Source organism: Mustelus asterias, chromosome 15 (assembly GCF_964213995.1).
Source record: "Mustelus asterias chromosome 15, sMusAst1.hap1.1, whole genome shotgun sequence".
Classification (NCBI taxonomy): domain Eukaryota; kingdom Metazoa; phylum Chordata; class Chondrichthyes; order Carcharhiniformes; family Triakidae; genus Mustelus; species Mustelus asterias.
The window spans coordinates 10,536,199-10,557,042 of NC_135815.1; the positions used below are offsets into that span (position 1 = coordinate 10,536,199).

Sequence of the window (20,844 nt, forward strand, 5' to 3'; positions counted from 1 at the left end):
GACTCGAACCGAGGCATACATCCGCAATGCTAATGATTTAACCGAGGGACGCGATAACAAGGGGGAAACCATTGCGTGCTGTAACACATTTGCTGCTGTTTGCAGGCAGGGGCGTTTGCGGCAGCAGTGAAGTAGGAGTTGCGAGGCCTGAGAGTGGGCCCCAGTGGCTGAGGCGGGCAGGACGGCCCTTCCTTGTGAAGTTGAGGGAAGATAGTTTAATGAACTGGCCTGAGAGAGAATGGAGAGGGCAGTCCCTCGCTGCACAGATGGCTTCTTTGTCACCGGTGACACCTGCCATCTGCTTGTTTGTCTAAATGATGTTTGAGGGGGCAGTGCAGGGGCCCAATCTGCTAAGCTGGCTACAACCGGCCCCAGGTGACCCCCTGACCTCTGTGTCAGACAGGTCCAGGCAGTTTGTTCTCTTGACGCAGCGGGTTTCTTTTTATGTTTACAGCCTCTCTCCTGGCCTCTGAGTTGCGGCACAGCTGTTGGTGTTCTCTACAGATTGGAGACTTTTTTGTCAGTATCCCGCGTGAGGAACCTTCTGCTGCCAAGGGGACAAACTTTTTCAGGGAGATTTGGAGCCCAGGTAATTTTTGTTGTTGTTGTTGGAATTTGGGGGCGAGTGCGTGTGTAAACCCAGAGGGAGTAAACAGGCCAGCTTTACAGTTTCAGATCCCCGCGTGGCCTGTTACAAACCCTTCACCCCTTCAATCACTTTTTTTCAAAAAAAATTTGTAACTCCACAAAGATTTGAAAATGTACCAACATCTGGGGAGGGAGTTTTATAATCCGAGAGAGTGAAACAGATGAGAAAAATACACGGAGTCATGTTTATGCGATTTTAAAATAATAATGTGAGGGATGCATTCAGATTGTGTTCTTTGTCAGACCCGATTATAGTGAGCCTGGGCTGAGAATGAAGTTTTGACCCAAAGTGATTCACAGCGAATGCGATGAGATAAAAATCTTTTCCACACAGCGAGTGGTTTGGGATCTGGAATGCACTGCCTGGGAGTGTGGGAGAGGCAGGTTCATTGGAGGCATTGAAGAGGGCATTAGGACGGAGGCGGAGTGACATTTCTTCACCCAAAGAGTGGTGAGCCTGTGGAATTCATTACCACAGGAAGCAGTTGATGCCAAAACATTGAATGTATTCAAGAGGTGGCTGGATATAGCACTTGGGGCGAATGGGATCAAAGGTTATGGGGAGAAAGCAGGATTAGGCTATTGAGTTGGTTGATCAGCCATGTTCGTGATGAATGGCGGAGCAGACTCGAAGGGCCGAATGGCCTCCTCCTGCTCCTATCTTCTATGTTTCTATGATTATTTGATTAGAAGCAATGTGCAGGGGTTATGGGGAAAAGGCAGGGGAAGGGCACTAAGTCCCAATGCTCGTTTGGAGAGCTGGTGCAGACACGATGGGCCGAATGGCCTCCTTCTGCACCCTAACGATTCTGTGATTGTGTGAACACCTCCTTTTGTATTCCATGCAAGCTGGTGTGGACGTGTCTGAATACTGTTGTGATGCAGGTCCTTCCAGCAACAGAAACGCCCACCCTCCCATGCTGAGAGCCTGGATGTCAATGGTTAAGTCATTGTGATTGGGGATGCACATGGGCCAGGATGAGAGAAGTGCGGAGGTCTCGGTGAGTTGTGGGGGTGCTCATAGAGACAGGGAGGGGTGAATGCCGGGCGGGAGGGAGAGGAGGGAGGGAGAGAGAGAATGGAGGGAGGGAGGGAGAGGAGGGAGAGAGGGAGGGAGGGAGAGGAGGGAGGGAGGGAGGGAGAGGTGGGGCGATTCTTCCTCTGGCCCACATCTCCTGACTGAGGTTGTTGTCCCCAGTCTTCTACTCAGCGCAGAGATCCCGCACTGAAGAGGAACTGAATGGTAATTAATCCCAGAGGGATGGATTGTCACTGAGTGTGAGGCCTAAACCCAGCCACAGAAAAGCAGGACAAACCCAAGCCGACTCTTACTGCCCCGTCAGTCCGCCCTCGATCGTCAACAAAGCGATGGAAGGGATTGGTGGCGGGGCTATCGTGCGATACTTACTCAGCAATAACCTGCTTGCTGACCCCCAGTTTTATATCCTGCCAGGGTCACTCAGCTCTTTATCCGGGTCACCCAGAACCACCCTGGCTCAAACATGGACAATAGAGCAGAACTCAAGGTGAGGTGAGAGTGATTGCCCTTCACTTCAATCCAATGGAGGGGGAGGCGAGGGGAGAGGGGAGGGAGGAGGAGGGAGGAGGAGGGGAGGGAGGGGAGATGGGGAGGGAAGGGAGAGGGGGAGGGAGGAGGAGGGGAGAGGGGGAGGGAGGAGAGAGGGGGAGGGTGGGGAGAGGGGGAGGGAGGAGGAGGGGAGAGGGGGAGGGAGGGGGAGGGAGGGGGAGGGAGGAGGAGGGGAGAGCGGGAGGGGGAGAGGAGGAGGGGGAGGGAGGGGGAGGGAGGGGGAAGGAGGAGGAGGGGAGAGCGGGAGGGGGAGAGGAGGAGGGGGAGGGAGGGGAGAGGGGGAGGGAGGAGGAGGGGGAGGGAGGGGAGAGGGGGAGGGAAGAGGAGGGGGAGGGAGGGGAGGGGGGGAGGGTGGGGAGAGGGGGAGGGAGGAGAAGGGGAGAGGGGGAGGGAGGAGGAGGGAGGAAGAGGGGAGGGAGGGGAGAGGGGCAGGGAGGAGGAGGGAAGAGGAGGGGGAGGGAGGGGAGAGGGGGAGGGTGGGGAGATGGGGAGGGAGGAGGAGGGGAGAGGGGGAGGGAGGGGGAGGGATGGGGAGGGAGGGGGAGGGAGGGGGAGGGATGGGGATGGAGGGGGAGGGAGGGGGAGGGAGGGAGAGAAGGAGGGAGAGAGCGGGAAGAAGGGGGAGAGAGAGAGAGGGAGGGGGAGAGAGAGGAACAGGGGAGAGAGAGAGAGGGAGGGAGGGGGAGAGAGGAGGGAGGAAGGGGGGAGGAGGAGAGAGGGAGGGAGAGGGACGCAGGGGGAGAGATGGAGGGAGGGAGACAGAGGGAGGGAGGGGAGAGAGGGAGAGATGGGGAGGGAGAGAGGGAGAGAGGGCCAGAAAGAGACAAGGAGGGAGGCGGGGAGAGGAGGGAGGGGGAGGGAGGGAGACAGAGGGAGGGAGAGATGGGGAGAGGGAGGGAGAGAGGGACAGAGAGAGGGAGAGAGGGACAGAGAGAGGGAGAGGGAGCCGCCACCTTTGAAATAAAAGATGGCCGCAGCCGCGCTTGCCTGCTGCAGAGAAGACAGCGCTTCACATCCTGGCCTGCAGCTGCAGCGATGGCCGGGGGTGAGGGTGTTGTGTGGGGCAGGGGGCGGGGTTGGCAGGGAACCTGGCCGACTGGTCTGCTTGCGGCCTGCCACCCCCAGGCCGTGCCACCTGACTGGGGAATTTCCCCTCAGCCTCTGATCAATGGCCTCAATTGGCCCTTTAATGACCTTAACAAAGTGACCCATCGCTCAGGAGCGAGTGGCCACCCTACCCTCGGCCGGGGTGTGAGGGAGCAGGAGGAAGGGGATAGTGTCAGCACACAGCCCGTCCGCCTCAGCCCCCACCCTCAGTGGCCTCTGAAAAGCCTTCCCCCCAGGCACTGAGGAGGAGGGAGAATGGAGACGTTGAGCTGGTTGGAAGATAAGTCGCGCACAAAGGTTCACATCTTGCACGCAGAATTAATCTCGGTGATGCTCGAAGACAACACATCGACTAAAACCCCAATTAAGGCAATTACTGAAGGGCAAAGAAGGGAGAGGGCAGCCAGAAAAATATGGACGGCTGCTACTTCCAGTCTAACAAAACCTGATCAGTCCATATGCAGTATTAGTTATATCTGAAGTAGGTTTAAATCCCCCCCAGTCGCACACTCAATGCCTTCAGCACATCTGTCACTTCAGAAGTGTCTCGTGTGAGGGGAGTACTTGCTTTGCTCGCTGATGCTTTGCAGTGCGTGAGAGACACAAACAAAAGGCGGGGTGGGAGAGAAGGAGGCTGCAGAGGAGGAGAGATTATCCTTTACAGAGCGTTTACAGGCCAATAATCGATTATCTGGCTTTTCAGGAGCCCCGCAGCCTCCGCTCCTTCTCCCCACTGAGAGGCAATTGATATCTGCCGAGTGCTAACTCTGTGACACTCTCTGTCACAGCAGCAACATCACCCGTGACAAGGTAACCGTGAGCAGCAGCAAGCAGATTGGAGAGTCCACAACCAAGGGTAAAGTCGACAGGATTTATGAGAGGCACGGACAGAGTGGATAATCAGAAGCTTTTTCCCAGGGTGGAAGTGTCAATTACTAGGGGGCACAGGTTTAAGGTGCGAGGGGCAAGTTTTTTACACAGAGGGTGGGGGGTGTCTGGAACTCCTTGCCAGGGGAGGTAGTGGAAGCAGATACGATAGTAACTTTTAAGGGGCATCTTGACAAATACATGAATAGGATGGGAATAGAGGGATACGGTCCCCGGAAGGGTAGGGGGTTTTAGTTCAGTCGGGGGAAGCATGGTCGGTGCAGGCTTGGAGGGGCCGAAGGGCCTGTTCCTGTTTTCTTTGTTCTTTGTTCTTAAAGTCTAAAAGTTAGAGCCAAGCTTTTCAGGATTAAAACTAGGAAACACTTCAACACACTCAGCATGGTGGAAGTCTGGAATTCTCAACAATTGACGCGTGATAGTTAATTTTAAATCACAGATTGATACAATTTTATCGACTGAGGGATATGGGGCAAGCTGCCTTGTAAAGGCAGCCAACATAATTAAGGACCCCACGCACCACGGACATTCCCTCTTCCATCTTCTTCCATCAGGAAAAAGATACAAAAGTCTGAGGTCACGTACCAACCGACTCAAGAACAGCTTCTTCCCTGCTGCCATCAGACTTTTGAATGGACCCACCTCGCATTAAGCTGATCTTTCTCTACACCCAACTATGGCTGTAACACTACATTCTGCACTCTCTCCTTCCTTCTCTATGAACAGTACGCTTTGTCTGTATAACGCGCAAGAAACAATACTTTTCACTATATACTAGTACATGTGGCAATAAATCAAATCAAATCAAATCAAGATGATGGATCTCTAGAGTTAGGTCACCGATCATTCATTTTAGAGTCTATTCATTCCTCAGAATAAACGTAGACAGCATTGGTTTGAATTGAATTTCTTTTGTTGAGCAGAATTTTAAAATTAATACATTACAGAAAGTGAAAAAAATGATTTACTGGAGAGAGAGAGAGATAGAGATACGAGCAAAAGCCTGTCCTGACACAGATTTGACCCAAACCTCACACTGAACATAAAAATTACTCGGTACAGGCAGTCTCTAACTTTCATAAACAATTTGCAGCTGTGACCATGAAAGCTTTGTTTTGGCTTATGAAAAAGCCTGTTTACCTTTCAAAAATTCGGTCACTTTCTAAGCCCATCCCAGCATGCCTGCTGAGTCTGTGGCTAAGTTAACTTTAAAGCTTAGCAGAGTTAGTTACATAGGCAGAAATATCTTAAAATGAAGTCTTTGCATTAACTGAAGCAAACGATACAAAGGATCCCACAGTCAGGATCTGATTGAAGATTCGAGGAGGTAAGTGGCTTCCCGCCATTCGAGGGGTCCTTTGTTACAATCGTTAGGAACCTACCAGATTTGATCTCTGCACTAAAAAATATTCCTAAAAATCAGTGATTTAATTTTTCATGAACTTCTCATGTATCTGTTCTTTTAACATTTCTGTGACTTGGAATGATTTTTTAAAATTCATTCATGTGACGTGGGCATCACTGGCTAGACCTGTATTTATTGCCCACCCCTAATTGCCCTTGACGTGACGGTGGTGAGACACCTTCTTGAACGGCTGTAGTCCGCATGGTGTATGTACACCCAGAGTGCTGTTAGAGAGGGAGTTCAGGATTTTCCCCTGGCGACAGTGAAGGGACAGCGATATATTTCCAAGTCAGGATGGTGAGTGACCTGGAAGGGAAGTCCCAGGTGGGGGTGTTCCCAGGTATCTGCTGCTCTTGTCCTTCTAGATGGAAGTGGTCGTGGGTTTGGAAGGTGCTGCCTAAGGAGCCTTGGTGAGTTGCTGCGGTGCATCTTTTAGATGGTACACACGGCTGCCACAGTGCGGCGGTAATGGAGGGAGTGGACGTTTGTGGATGATAGCACAGAAGGAGGACACCCGGCCTATCCTGAAAGAGATAGTGCATTAATGCCACCTTCCTGACTTCTCTCCCTAGCCCTGTAACATTTCCCTTTCATATATCCTGTTCCCCGTGTTCCACTCCCTCTGAGCCAAGCTTGAAGAGCTTGGGCCGTTACATTAGAGTTTGGGAGAATTAGAGGATTGGAACTAATAAGATCCTGAGGGGATTTCATAGCGTGGACACCGGGAGGGTGGTTCCTCTTGTGGGGGAGCCTAGAATTGAGGGGCACAGCTTAAGAATAAGAGATCTCCCTTTTAAGATTGAAATGAGGAGATTAGTTTTTTGTCTCAGAGGGCCGTTAGTCTGTGGCATTCCCTTTCCCAGAGGGGGGTTGCTGGATCACTGAGTTAACTCAAGACTGAGTTAGACAGATTTTCAATGGATAAGGGAGTCAAAGCTCATGGGGACAGACAGCAAAGTGGACATGAAACCACAACCTGTTCAGCCACGATTTTATTGAATGGTGGAGCAGGCTTGAAGGGCCGAAAGGCCTCCTCCTGCTTCTTGATGCTATGTTCCCATTATCCAGTTTCCACTATTTCTTTGAGGCAGCACGATTCTGATCACAACGACTGCAAAACAAAAATTTTCCTCATCTCTGATTCATAGAATCCCTTCAGTGCAGAAGGAGGCCATTCGGCCCATCGAGCCTGCACCGACCACAATCCCACCCAGGCCCTATCCCCGTAACCCCACATATTTACCCTGCTAATCCCCCTGGCACTAAGGGGCAATTTACCATGGCTAATCCACCTAACCCACACATCTTTGGACTGTGGGAGGAAACCGGAGGAAACCCACGCAGACACGGGGAGAACGTGCAAACTCCACACTGACAGTCACCCTAGGCCGGATTTGAACCCGGGTCCCTGGCGCTGTGAGGCAGCAGTGCTAACCACTGTGGCACCGTGCTTGCCTAATCTTTTATAAATTATCCTGAACCTCTGGTTACCAATTCCCCACCTGGGCAATAAGTTTCACCCGTGTCATGCATGCCCTGTACAGGCGTGAAGGTATTACAGACTTTTAAACCACGTTTTTAAAAAGTGGACACCAAAAGCTGTTGAAAATGGCTATGGTATATCACGTGACTTGGCAGTATTCATCTCCAGGCGGTCCTGAAACTCAAACAAGTACCTAATCAAAATGTGGGCATCATGGCCGGTTGTGGAATTCACACTTCCCTTTGTTAGGAATGCACAGTCAGCAGAAAAGACTGTAACATATCGATCTTGCTGCTTCATTATGGACGATAGAGAAATCAAAACGCAATGAAGTGTGGGACAAATATGAAGTGGATTTCATTGATCTTTCATTGTACTGTGATGGTTCCTCAACCCAAACGCAAATACCTTGGCTGTTTGAAAAGCCAAACATAGGGCGGTTATTGGTCTAACACATCACCTCATTTGGAAAAGGGCTTTGGGCTTGTAACACATCGCATAGGTAAGGCAGCCATATCTGTTACCTTCTTTCAAAATATCACAGCAGAAGCTGATTCGCAGCAGATACCATCAGTAACCCATCAACAACCTTGCCAAGATGCACTGTACAGCCAAGATAATAGACAGCTATACCTTGAAAGCAGGAGAAGGACTCTCCCCCACCCCCCCAACCCCACCACCACCCCCCCGCCCACCCCACAACCTTTCCAACTTCAAGTTTACCTGAGAATCAACCTGTTGACAATCAACTACAAGACATCTCGCAGCTTACTGAGAATCCTTCACTTTTGCAATACCTCCACTCCAAATGAAACGTCAATTCATCTAATTGAATTCGATGAATTCAATGACAATTGTAATCATGTTGTTTTCTTTCCAGCTTCTGTATTTAATCTTTGTGTGTGTGATAGTGTGGGTGTGACTTGGTGTTTTAAACCTGTGTGTGATATAAATCATCTGTATTTTAAGATTCACGAAAGCTTGCTGCTGAAAACATTTAAATTGAGGCAAAAAAGACTTCAAAGGTAAGGAAATACGCTAACCTCACAGATAGACAACTATAAACCATAGAAATTCTGCCCCTGACATTTGGTTCACTATTTCCGCTGATCACTATCTTGTTTCCTTCAATGACTCAATAAGTTATAGAATCCCTACAGTGCAGAAGGAGGCCATTCAGTCCATTGAATCTGCACTGAAAACAATCCTACCCAGGCCTTATCCCTGTAACCCCAAGTATTTACCCTACTAATCCCTCTGACACTGACAGGCAATTTAACACGGCCAATCCACCCAACCTACACATCTTTGGAGTGTGGGAGGAAACCGGAGCACCTGGAGGAAACCCACGCAGACACGGGGAGAATGTGCAGACTCCGCACAGACAGTGACCCAAGCCGGGAATTGAACCTGGGTCCCTGGCATTGTGAGGCAGCAGTGCAGCACTATGCCACCGCGCCACCCTCATGAGTTAGCCACTCATCTGAGAATCCAGGACACGGGAACACAAGTTTAAAATTGGAACTTGGCATTCAGCACAGAAATCAGGAAATCATTTTCTTTCAGTTTATAAGTTTATTTATTAGTCACAAGTAGGCTTACATTAACACTGCAATGAAGTTTCTGTGAAAATCCACTAGTCGCCACACTCCGGCACCTGGTCGGGTACACGGAGGGAGAATTTAGCACGGCCAATGCACCTAACCAGCACGTCTTTTGGACTGTGGGAGGGAACAGGAGCACCCGGAGGAAACCCATGCCAACATAGGGAAAACGTGCAGACTCCGCACAGACAGTGACCCAAGGCAGGAATCGAACCCGGCTCCCTGGCACTGTGAGGCAGCAGTGCTAACCACTGTGCCGCCCCCACACAAAATGCAGTGGAAATCTGGAAACTTCTCCCCCTAAAAGCAGTGGATGCTGGGAGATGTATTTTGCCAATACGCTGCAGTCATAATGATGCATGGGGGAGGTTTGATAGACCAGCTTTTCCTGCCCTTCAGGTTACGTTCATAAGCCTCAGCTTGTGCTTTGGGACTTTTCACTGCTTTAAAGGTGCTATCGAGATGTGAATCGCTGTCGCAGGCAAGGAAGCTGCAAAAGCTCCATCCAGCCGCTGCTGAGGCCCAGAGTCTGGGACGTTAAACATGGAGTGACTCCATGTGAGGAGAATGTTGTTCACTTGTAATCAGAACCTGCCAACTCCATGTCCCCATTTACACTCCCAACTCTGTTCAGAGTTAGGAAGTCTTGTGGCTCAAAGGGTATTATCCCTACCTCTGGGCCAGAGGCTTCAGGTTCCAGTCTGACATTCAGGACTTGACGTCCATGTTCATAACATGGCCAAATAGGTTTATTATCAGCCCATAAATCCCAATTCGCCTGATGACAGGCAGTAAGGAATGGGAGATTTTCCTGGTCAGGCATAGAATCATAGAAACCCTACAGTGCAGAAGGCCATTCAGCCCATCGAGCCTGCACCAACAATCCCACCCAGGTCCTATCCCCGTAACCCCGCACATTTACCCTGCTAATCCCCCTGCCACTAAGGGGCAATTTAGAATGGCCAATGCACCTAACTCACACATCTTTGGACTGTGGGAGGAAACCGGAGCACCCGGAGGAAACCCACGCAGACACAGGGAGAATGTGCAAACTCCGCACATTCACCCAGGCCGGGAAGCGAACCCGGGTCCCTGGCGCTGTGAGGCAGCAGTGCTAATCACTATGCTACCATGCTGATGGCAATGGCAAACCACGACAACACCGCCAAACATAACCATGGACCAATCCAATGGAAGTCCATGGTCACCAACACCCTCCATGGCATGGTCCCTGAAGGAGGGGGAAGGATTCTGTGTTATGTAGAAACTACAGCACCGATGTAGGCCATTAGGCCCACCTAGCGCTGGAGTTTATTCTATCCCACCTCTTTCAGCTAAACCTATGGTCATATCCCTCTATTTCTTTCTTCCTCCTCTGTTTATTTAGCTTCCCCTGAGTTGCATCTCCACCATTCACCTCAACTATTCGCTATGGTAGCAAGTTCCACATTTCTCACCACTCTCTGGATAAAGAAGTTTCTCCTGAAGTCCATATTGGATTGATTAGTGACTGTCTTAGACTTATGCATCTGAGTTTGGGTCTGTCCCCTATAAGTGAAAGAATCTCTGTGTTTTTCTAGCGATTTCCAAGATTCCTTTGCAGCATTCTTTGCTCCTTAGTGAATTGGGTGGGACGGTGGGGCTGGGGGTGGATGGGGGCGAGTTGGTTCAATTCCGGGTTCAATTCCTGTCTTAGGTCACTGTCAGTGTGGAGTCTGCACATTCTCCCCGTGTCTGCGTGCGCTTCCTCCGGGTGCTCCAGTTTCCTCCCACAATCCAAAAGACGTGCTGGTGCATTGCCCATGCTAAATTCTCCCTCAGTGTGCCCGAACAGGCACTGAAGTGTGGTGACTGGGGGACTTTCACAGAAACTTCATTGCTGTGTTAATGTAAGCCTAATTGTGATTAGCTGCGTTTCCGTAAGATCCATTGGCAATGCAAATTTGTGGAAAAATATTTGGAGTAAAGGAATTCCATTCTGCTTTTGGAGTCCTCAGTGCTGGGGGTGGTACATTTATCTTTACCCTGTGTGAAGCTAAGTTATAGCAGCCATCTTCCTGCCATCCCACACTCCAGAGTCGTCAGTTCAAAACCACTGGTGAGTTAAATAATGCAAAAACTACAGAGGCAGCAAATCCCAATTAAAAGTAAGACATTAGCCGAAATTCTCCGGTCTCACACGGAGAATCCGGGGCATTGACTATTTTAATTAGCGTTGGTTAAGGATAAAGCAGGGTGATGTTTCAATAGTGATCAAAACTGACAAAAAAAACCTGTGATAAAAGCAAAATACTACGAAAGCCGGAATCTGAAACCAAAACAGAAAATGCTGGAAAATCTCAGCAGGTCTGACAGCATCTGTGGAGAGAGAATAGAGTAAGAAGTCTCACAACACCAGGTTAAAGTCTAACAGGTTTATATGGCAGCACAAGCTTTTGGAGTCTTAGGTTCCTTCTTCAGGTGAGACTCATAGTGGTTAGCATTGCTGCCTCACAGTGCCAGGGACCCGGGTTCAATTCCTGGCTTAGGTCATTGTCTGTGTGGACATTCTCCCCGTGTCTGCGTGCGCTTCCTCCGGGTGCTCCAGTTTCCTCCCACAATCCAAAAGAGGTGCTGGTGCATTGCCCATGCTAAATTCTCCCTCAGTGTGCCCGAACAGGCGCTGAAGTGTGGTGACTGGGGGATTTTCACAGAAACTTCATTTCTGTGTTAATGTAAGCCTAATTGTGATTAAGAAAGAAATAAAATTTAAATTATTCTAGACTCCCAGCCAGGGGAAAACATGCTCCCAGCATCTACCCTGTCAAACCAGATCAGAATCCATCACAATGAGACCACCTCCCATTCATCCTAACCCTTGGTGATATAGGCCTCATCAACCCAATCTCTGCTACGTGCGATAATCCCCTTATCCCAGGAATCAGTCGAGTGGCCTTTCGTTGCACTCCCTCCTTTCGGTAAGAAGACCAACATCACTCAAACGGGTTATCTGATCATTATCATGTTGCTGTTTATGGGATCTTGCTGTGCACAGATTGGTTGCTCTATTTCCTGCAGGGATTACACTTCAGAAAAAGTATTTCATTGGCTGCCGAGGGCTTGGAGGCATCCAATAGTTAATGGAAAACATGACATTAATGCAAGCTTTTTTTTACAGAAGAGGAATGTATGCCTTTAAGAGGGGGGAGGTTGTGGTGGGGGGTGGGGGGCAGACAGATGAGGTGGAGGGGAGACGGGAGATGGAAAAAAACAGGGAAGAGGAGAGGAAAAATGCATTTCCAACAACTGACAGAACCTTGTGGGTGCTCCGCATCGGCCTCCAACATTCCAACAGCAAGTGGGCGTTTCGTGGCCACGGTACAAAGGAGTCAGTGAAGCTCCTCGCGTCACCATGGAGACCGGGAGAATGCCAGAAATACTTTGACAACCTCAATAGAGGAGTGGCGAGCATAAAGGTGGCTTGCAGCACAGGGCGGGCAAGGGAAGAGCGAAGGAGTGGGTGGCGCTGTCCGCACAGCGGCAGGACGGAGAGCGGGCCGCCCTGGTAAAGATCCCGAGTTGGGGAAGGGGACGGGGTGGGCGATGGGTGTTGCCCAGGGCACTGGCAGGTTTTACGAGACGGTGTGTGGAAGACACGCAGCTTACAGAACTGGCAATGGAGTCAGTGAAAACAACAGAACACATTGCAGCAAAGTCAGAGCCAGGTGCAAGTATCTCTCCCATTGTTATAAAATCAAATCAGTGAAGGTAATCTGTCACCTTTTAAAGATCAACTGACGTGACCCTGGGGAACTCACATGCCTTATTGGAAGGGACCTTGTCTGCTGTCTGACGTTCAGGCTGCATGCCTGTGGTGGAGGGTAATATGTATGTAATGTTAACACCAGCTGGTAACTTGCCCAGAGGCATCATAAATTTCAGTGACACTAACACAGTAACATCAATGCTGCATACACAAAACTAAAGGGGTTTTTCCACGTTTCTGCTGCTTTTTCAACCTTTAAGGCACTCTGGAACTTCATCGCCCTACCTTCACTGTCACAGGGACAAAATCACAGAGATCCCTCCCTAACACCACTGTGGGTGTACCTACTCCACATGGATTCAAGAAGGCAGATCACCACCACCTCCTCAGAATTACACCATTTTTACATTGCTGGAAGAGACCATTCAGCCCATTGTGTCTGCACCAGCTCCCTGAATGAGCAACTCCCCAGGCGCCATTCCCGTGCCTTCTCCCCATAACCCTGTGCATTCCTCTGCAGATAACAGTCTAACTCCCTTTTGAATGCTACGACTGAAGATGCCTCCGCCACACTCTCAGGCAGTGAATTCAGACCCCAACCACTCGCTGCGTGAAGAAGTTCTTCCTCACGTCACTTCTGCTTCTTTTGCCAATGACTATAAACCTGTGCCCCCTCATTCTCAATCCTTGCATGGATGGGAATGATCTATCCTGATCTACCTTGTCTCGATACCTGATGATTTTGAATATCTCTCAAACCTCTTCAAATCCATCTTTTCCCTGAGGAAACATTGCCAACTTCTCGAACCCCTTTTCATAACGGAAATTCCTCATCGCTGGAGCCATTTTGTGAATCTTCTCTGCATTGTCTCCAATGTCTTCACACCATTCCTAACATGCAGTGCTGGATACAGCACTCTAGCTGAGGCTGAACTAGGAGCTTATACAGATTCAGTGTAACCTCCTTGCTCTTGTCCTCGATACCCCTGTAAATAAACCCTGAGGTACGGTATGCTTTATTAACTGTGCTCTCCACAGGTCATTTGATTTGATTTGATTTGATTTATTATTGTCACATGTATTAACATACAGTGAAAAGTATTGTTTCTTGCACGCTATACAGACAAAGCATACTGTTCATAGAGAAGGAAAGGAGAGAGTGCAGAATGTGGTGTTCCAGTCATTGCTAGGTTGTAGAGAAAGATCAACTTAATGCAAGGTAAGTCCATTCAAAAGTCTGACGGCAGCAGGGAAGAAGCTGTTCTTGAGTCGGTCGGTATATGACCTGACTTTTGCATCTTTTTCCCGATGGAAGAGGGCGGAAGAGAGAATGTCCGGGGTGTGTGGGGTCCTTAATTATGCTGGCTGCTTCGCCGAGGCAGCAGGAAGTGTAGACAGAGTCAATGGATGGGAGGCTGGTTTGCGTGATGGACTGGGCTACATTCACGACCTTTTGTCGTTTCTTGCGGTCTTGGGCAGAGCAGGAGCCATACCAAGCTGTGATACAACCAGAAAGAATGCTTTCTATGGTGCATCTGTAAAAGTTGGTGAGAGTCACAGCTGACATGCCAAATTTCCTTAGTCTTCTGAGAAAGTAGATGATGGCCTAGTGGTATTATCACTGGACTATTAATCCAGAAACTCAGCTCAAGTTCTGGGGACCCGGGTTCGAATCCTGCCACAGCAGATGGTGGAATTTGAATTCAATAGAAAATATCTGGAATTAAGAATCTACTGATGACCCATTGCCGTTTGCCGACTGGTTCACTAATGTCCTTTAGGGAAGGAAATCTGCCATCCTTACCCGGTCTGGCCTACATGTGGCTCCAGAGCCACAGCAATGTGGTCGACTCTCAACTGCCCTCGGGCAGCTAGGGATGGGCAATAAATGCTGACCAGGCAGCGACGCCCATGTCCCACAAATGAATAAAAATGAGCCTATCCTGTCACCTTCAATGTCTTATTGGGCAGGATTTTATGGCCTCGCTTGCGCGAGACTGGAAATTCCCACCCGAGGTCAATGGACATTTCCGTTGTCTGCTCCTAACCCGCTCCGATTCCGTGGTGGACAGGACGGTAGAATTGCGGTGATGCTGAGGCAGCAGTGCTAACCACTGTGCCACCCCAAAATTACCTATCACTTCATTGAATACAAAGGATATTTGGCAGCGGTGAGATACGAACCCACAGCTCTGCAGAGGCCTCGAGCCTTAATCCAGCACCATAGACCATTCGGCCACGCTAACCCGCCATGTCATAATGATGTAAATCCTTGCTGGAACTCTGGCCTAACTCATTCTATAACCCTCGTTCAATATTTATCCCTCAACCGCCAACCAAAAGCAGACTACCCGGTCATGGTGACATGTCAGTGGGAGATATCTGTGCGCAAAATGGCTGTCTCACCTTCGACGCAAAGGAGTGACTCCACTTCACGAGTGTTCGCTGAAAACCACCCCGGGATGTCTTGAGATGGTGAGGAACTCCGTATTAACCCAAGTCTTGCTTTCTTACTTTCACATCGAGCACACCATCAGGAGTTAGCCTCCAGCCCTAATTGGAGGCCTGTGACTGCGGGTTGTGAGCAAGAAAGCTTCAGCAAGTTAACTGCCGGCAGTGGGGGGGAGGTCGGCTTTCCCAGTGGGTGTCCGCAGAGAGGGGAGTCTTGAAGGCAAAATACTGCGGGCGTTGGAATCTGAAACAAAAACAGAAAATGCTGGAAAATCTCAGCCGGTCTGACAGCATCTGTGGAGAGAGAATAGAGCCAACGTTTCGAGTCTGGATGACCCTTCGTCAGAGGGAAGTCTTGCCCGTTTCCAACATGTAACGGTAGATTGAAAACCGGGGCTTCCTGGCTGACCCTGTTTCCATTTAGAAAATAGAGGAATGGTTTGAGAGAGGAAAAACATATCCCCATTAAACCCTCTTCCTCTTTAATTAAATCAACCGTTAGTTATTACTGCATTAATCCATTAATGGGTGGGTAATGGAGCGTGATTATGTAAATTCTAATTCTAATGCAATTATCCAAATTAGATACATTGAATACATATGCAGGCTGCACACACATTACAAAAGGCAGCATCCCCAAAAAAACCTGGTTAATTAATTTTTACTTCATTTTCGGCTGGAGAAGCAGCCCCGCTTAATCCGTCACTGCCCTCACATCGAGACAGCCAGCAACAGGGGCCCCCTCACCCCGGCCTCACGCAGTGAAATGCTGACTGGTACCGTGCGGTTTGTGTCACAGCAGCTGCACAATGCCACTCTCGGGTAAGCATCAAGCCGGGGCCCTGTCACTCACCGAGTGCGGATGGGAGCGGTCGCCCTGTTCTATGAGTGTCCCGTCCACACGCTGAGGTGCTGCAGCGCCGGGCCGGGTCACACCGCCCGACCGTGGTCCATACATATCCCCGTTAACCAACAACTCCAAAGAGCCTGACAGGAGGCAAATCAGCTGCAGCACCACATCAGGAGATATCGAGTCAGCCAACCAAAAGCATCCTCGCAGAGGGAGGATTTAAAAGTGTTTTAAAGGAGGGAAGGGAAGTAGAGGGACCGAGTGGATTAGGGAGGGAATTCCAGAGCTGAGGACCGAGATTAGGATGGTCCATACAGCACTGGGATGGTCTGTAGAGCATTGGGATGGTCTGTAGAGCACTGGGATGGTCTGTATAGCACTGGGATGGTCTGTATAGCACTGGGATGGTCCATACAGCACTGGGATGGTCCATACAGCATTGGGATGGTCCATACAGCACTGTGATGGTCTGTATAGCACTGGGATGGTCCCTATAGCACTGGGATGGCCTGTAGAGCACTGGGATGGTCCGTACAGCACTGGGATGGTCTGTAGAGCACTGGGATGGTCCGTACAGCACTGGGATGGTCCATACAGCATTGGGATGGTCCATACAGCACTGTGATGGTCTGTATAGCACTGGGATGGCCTGTAGAGCACTGGGATGGCCTGTAGAGCACTGGGATGGTCTGTATAGCACTGGGATGGTCTGTAGAGCACTGGGATGGTCCATACAGCATTGGGATGGTCCATACAGCACTGGGATGGTCTGTATAGCACTGGGATGGTCTGTAGAGCACTGGGATGGTCTGTAGAGCACTGAGACAGTCTGTAGAGCACTGGGATGGTCCGTACAGCACTGAGATGCTCCATACAGCACTGGGATGGTCTGTATAGCACTGAGATGGCCTGTAGAGCACCGGGATGGTCCGTACAGCTGGGATGATCTGGGATGGTCTGTAGAGCACTGGAATGGTCTGTATAGCACTGGGATGATCTGTATAGCAATAGAATGGTCCATAGAGCACTGGGCTGGTCTGTACAGCACTGGGATTGTCCGTAAGGCACTGGGATGGTGCGGATGGCACTGGGAAGTAATGAGCAAGTTTTATGGGACATATAGGAAAATAAAATGAATGAATATGCCTCTTTCATTTGCAGCTAATAATAAGAAGGTTGGCAGCATATACCTTGTAGATAGATATTGACTGTTCGTTTGAACAGAAGCTTTCAAATGGCTACTGAAAAACAGTGATTCGATATTTCATAGCAAACTTCTAAAGATTGTTGTCCAGAAATTGTTGCAATGTTGGATTGGTGGCCAGAGATTTAAATTGAACGTTTACTCTTGTAAGATCGCTGGATTGTTATTCTGATAAAGTCGCAGTGAGATCAGTCTGGAACCTCACAAATATCGCACCTCATGGCTTATCCCCCCAACCAATAAAAAAAAGGGTAAAAGGCCAGAGCACAAAATGGGGAAGGAAATAGAGATAGTCACTTGGGAGTACAGAATGTGAGTATTTCTGAAAAAAGGGACATGCTGTCAAAGTTTTACATTTTGCACTCATCAGGACAGAATCGCGAGAGTACCAAATCTCAAAGAGATCACTGCATGGCAAAAGAGTGATGACTGGTTGGCACATGGGCAGAATCCATCTGAATGAATTAGAACCAAGTGGAGAGAGAAAGAGGAATAAAGAGAAGGAAAGAAAGCAGATGAAAACGATGGACAGGAAAAAGAGGAGCTGATCCACTGATCCTACCCCACGATCATGATAGCTGGAGCAGTTACTTTTACTGTTCTCTATGAATAAATGATTTATAAAATAAATATGATTCCAGCCAATCACAGGCAGAATTTTCCGGTCTTGAGGGGGGCAAGCGCAGCTGGAAAATCCCGCCGTCGTGTCATCATCACGCATGGAAAATGAATTTAGAATTCATACAGTGCAGCCGCCAAACTCTTCTCCCCATTCTCACTGAATACCCAGACACTTGGCGCAAGAGAATGGTTAAAACGTAGCCACAAAGGCAGGGCTTTAAGCATGATGTCCCTTGCCATTCCTGCTAAACCCAACAAAGTCCCTTCAGACCCTTTCCTCCCTCTTTGTAAAGATGGTCCTTACGCTCCCAGGCACAAGGGGGACTGATGATCTCAGGGAGTGACAGAGTCCCGGACGAGGGAGCACTTTCCTTGCTAAGAGCAGATGGAATAAGCAGCCAATCTTGGCTGAGGCACGATCTCGCTGTCTGGGCCTTGGCAAGTAATTGTTCTCGGTGGGGGCACTCTGTCATCAAAAAACTGCTTTTGGCAGACCAGCCTGAGATGAGAAGCACTGCTGCTATTTACAGCAAACTGATCAAGCCTATGGAACCCTTTTTGTCCCCAAGGCCCCTTCACGGCAGACTCAGGATGTTGCCTCCCATTTAGACCTGGGAGTACTGTTTAGTTTCTGTATATTTGTTTTAAAAAAAACTATCCCTTTATTTCTTAAAACACTTCATTTGATCCTCCCCTCTGCAGCTCCTGGCCAACCATATCCTCCACTCCCGGCCAAGGTTGAGCGGAACTGCCGAATACCTACACAATGGTGAAGACAATGGGGCACTGTTGGTCAACTGGCAGCGAGCGTGCCCGACTGAATGTTGGCACGGGCGAAGAAAGACTTCCTGCTCATCGCCCAGCGACTATCACTTGGAAATATTGATACTTCCCGCAGCCAGCTTACGGCAAAATAAAGAACTTGGCCTCCCGCCAACTTCGAGTGAGGCCTACAAGAAACCTAATGATGCCTCAATGCACATCACCCATTGCCGACTCCAAACATGTCAATAAAAGGTATCCCTCAGGCCGGTGGGGTAGAAATTTACTTCAGGTTTATTTCTTTGGCCATTTCCAAAGTGGAATTCTCTGAGGCGTTTATGTGTCTGCGTCGGGCACTTCAGTGGATTTTTTTGTTTTGTTTTGACTGATTATCTGTGACTGCAGCACAGCGTATTTCTCCTAATTAAGAAATGTAGGGGAAAGGTCAAACCCCACAGTACAGAACACCGTCGAGGTTGAAAAGAATAAGACGGGATGTAGATCAGCAAGCAGAGATGAGAATGGCACCATGCAAATGGGTTCGTAAATTTGAAGATTGTGAAGGGAAAGGGGGGAGTGAGGAGTCCCAATGATTGGATGCCCAGAGAGTTCAGATAAGGAAAGGGCATATTATAAAGAAAGAGGTTTATAAAGGTTTATAAAGAGGTTATAAAGAAAGATGTGCGGGTCAGGTTGATTGGCCATGCTAAAATTGCCCCTTAGTGTCCTGAAATGCGTAAGTTAGAGGGGTTAGTGGGTAAATATGTTGGGATATGGGGGTAGGGCCTGGGTGGGATTGTGGTCGGTGCAGACTCGATGGGCCAAATGGCCTCTTTCTGCACTGGATTCTATGATTCTATGATTCTAGTTACATTGGCATTTTTCACAACCTCAGCACATCCCAAAGAACTTTACAGCCAATGAAATATTTTGCGAAGGGGCGGCACGGTGGCACAGTGGTTCACACTGCTGCCTCACAGCGCCAGGGACCCAGGTTCAATTCCAGCCTCGGGTCACTGTCGGTGTGGAGTTTGCACATTCCCCCTGTGTCTGTGTGGGTTTCCTCCGGGTGTTCCAGTTTCCTCCCACACTCCAAAGATGTGCGGGTTAGGTGGATTGGCCATGCTAAATTGCCCCTTAGTGTCAGAGGGACTAGTCGGGTAAATACATGGAGTTACGGGAATAGGGGCTGGGTGGGATTGTGGTCAGTGCAGGCTCAATGGGCAAAGTGGCTTCCTTCTGCACTGTAGGGATTCTATGGATTCTATGAAGTGTCATCACTGTTGTTACGTCAGAAATGCAGCAGCCAATTTGAGCACAGCAAGATCCCAGATATGGCAACATAATAATGACGAGTTAATTTTCTAAATTCATTCGTGGGACATGGGTGTCGCTGGGTGGCCAGCATTTATTGCCCATCCCTAGCTGCCCGAGGGCAATTGAGAGTCAACCACATTGCTGTGTCTCTGGAGTCACATGTAGGCCAGACCAGGTAAGGACAGCAGATTTCCTTCCCTAAAGGACATTCAGACATTTGCTTGCCTGATTAAATAATGGCTGGGAAGAACCTACAAGCCCTTTACAAAGAGCATCTTCGGATTTTTTTGACATCCACCTGAAATGGGGCCTCGGTTTAACATCATGTCTGAAAGACGGCACCTCTGACAAAGCAGCCCTCCCCTGGAGTGTTGGCCTGAATTTTGTTCCCAAGTGTTCTTGAGGAAGAGACTCAAATTCGCAACGTTTTGGATTCGGGGGGTGGGGGCGGGGTGGTGCCGGGGGGGGGAGGGGGGGGGAGTGAGGGTGCTGCCACTGAGCCCATGGCTGACACGGTGAGTTCTAAATCCAAATCAGTGAGGAAGTGCAGTGAGAGACAGGAAGCTGATATCAGCATATTTTCAGCTTCTAGGCGAAGCAGGCGAGGGAGAGGTCAGAGGAGCGCTTAATAGCACAGATAAAGCAAGAGGAAACAAGGAAGGTTGCGATGAAGAAAACATACGCAGGAAGTAATGACAACTCCTCTCAATCTCAATAAAATCAAATTTCGTCCTAATTCATACCTGTGACAGCAGGGGTGTGAGACAATCAACCTCTGGCATGGATCTCAGCCCCCTCAGTGAGAGAGCTTTATGAGTGGGAAATGTTTTTGCACCGGGGAGGTGTGGCAGTTACTTCATGGCTTTTCTCCAGAGCCTCATAAACTATGTCATTTCATTTTAGTTGGTCCAGAAGATTAACCCTTAGAATGCCGGTGGGCAGAGAGAGGTGGTACAACCTCCCTGGTCTCACCACAGCTCCAGCAGCATTGACTTTGAAGTCAATCCTAATAATTTAGTTTATTTTATTAGCATCACAAGCATCACAAAACACTGCAATGAAGTTACTGTGAAAATCCCCGAGTCGCCACACTCCGGCATCTGTTCGGGTACACTGAGGGAGAATTTAGCATGGCCAATGCACCTATCCAGCATATCTTTCGGACTGTGGGAGG

The 20,844-nt window shown here is 49.3% G+C and overlaps 1 long non-coding RNA gene across 1 annotated transcript; it reads left to right on the top strand.

The window, feature by feature from the left end:
- The first annotated feature begins 418 nt into the window (after positions 1 to 418).
- On the top strand, positions 419 to 18,638 carry LOC144504784 (uncharacterized). Its single transcript, XR_013499699.1, has 3 exons — positions 419 to 589; positions 14,809 to 14,940; positions 18,294 to 18,638. It is a non-coding gene; the product is annotated as an uncharacterized LOC144504784 (long non-coding RNA).
- The last annotated feature ends 2,206 nt before the right edge of the window (positions 18,639 to 20,844 follow it).